The sequence below is a fragment of the Pinus tabuliformis genome, chromosome 4_2 (assembly GCF_031772625.1).
Source record: "Pinus tabuliformis cultivar Carrire ecotype Pingquan chromosome 4_2, CPIR1, whole genome shotgun sequence".
Lineage (NCBI taxonomy): Eukaryota > Viridiplantae > Streptophyta > Pinopsida > Pinales > Pinaceae > Pinus > Pinus tabuliformis.
In genome coordinates this window covers 977315456-977316979 of record NC_142304.1, presented here as the reverse complement: position 1 = coordinate 977316979, position 1524 = coordinate 977315456, and positions in this window count along the sequence as shown.

Genomic DNA, 1524 nt, shown 5'->3' with positions numbered 1-1524 from the left:
CCCTGTAGCTAAAGTAAAGCCAGTTCATTCATTCATGGCAATCGGTCTAGTAAGGAAGAAGTGAGCTGTAGCCTTAGTCTTAGTACGCGCAGGGGCTACCGAATGTGCCAGTGAAAAAATCAAATATTGTTTGTGTGCCGCGAAGGGCCTACCCCTTGAAAATGGAAGGGCATGGAGAAGCGGATTCCTACTTCTTAATAGAATAGCTTGATCGACCACCATCCTTACTTCCCTCGGGTTGGTATGCTTGTGTGTCAAGCAATCCTGCTTCGGTAGCAGACTTCCTTCAAGGAAATCGCTTCAAGCAATGGCTTTGGATCGACCTGACTTCTTAGAGAGGAAAGCCAGTGAATGAATGAATGAAATCCGTTGAATGAAGAAGTCTTTATGGCTCAAGCTGCTAGCGGACCTCCAACATTGAGAAAGTCAAGCATGTCAGCACGCCCCCTACCTATGTAGTCGGCTTCCCGGTAGTTTGCGGGATTAACCGCTCGCTATTGGAATCGGTCTATTTAAATGGCCTATCTCCAGATGTATGTATTCTTGAAGTGCCTTTCTCATAGTTCCCTTTCCGGGCATTGATTGAGAGGGAATAGACTTCCCCACTGAACGAGGAAGGCTGCCTTCTCTTTAAGATTTAAGATAGAAGGGCAATCCCCAAAAGAAGCGGCCAGAGGAGACCAGCAGAATGCGCATCGGCAGATTCTGCAGCAACTTGATTCCAGCAACTTGACATGCAGCCAGACAGCTCCTTGAACAGTCATTCTGATCCATCCAACTGGCTCTCAGGCCTGGCTCTCGTAATGACTTGTGCAGGCTCATGATTCCAGTGCAGGAGGATCTTGCTTTCCTTCATTGATCTATCATCAAGGTGCGAAGCCGCCAGAGAAGAAATAGGAGGGGCAAGGACCCGGAGGGGCTTGCGCTTCCTAGTGCAAGGTTATTCCCCTTTCGCAAGTCGCCTACATTGGCAAACCTATATTTGGGGCGCCGCCAAACCTATATTTGGGGCAAAGACGTATTTGAAGGGTAAAGGACCCCCGGCACTAGGGCGGTAGATCTCGGTTCGAGTCCGAGCGTCTTTTCTTCGTTAGCACCTTAGCTGGATTGCTTTCTGTGTCTCGGTTCCACTGCGGAGTCCGCCATAAAGAAAGGGTTCGTTTGGGAGCATGCTGCACGTATGATTGTTCGTGATCTTTGAAACGTATCAAGTGAGGATGCGTAAGCAGGCTCGACTGATAAGGATGCGTAAGCAGGCTCGACTGTTAAGGATGCGTAAGCAGGCTCGACCATAGCCCCCCCACCCAATAAGTAAAGAACCTTTAGGGTGCGTAAGCACGCTCGACTAATAAGGAGAGGTACTCGACCATAAGGACCTTTAGGTGCTCGACCAAGAGGGAGAGGATGCGTAAGCAGGCTCGACTGTTAAGGCCGCCATCACCTTTAGGTGCTCGACCAAGAGGACCTTTAGGGTGCGTAAGCACGCTCGACTAATAAGGAGAGGTACTCGACCATAAGGACCTT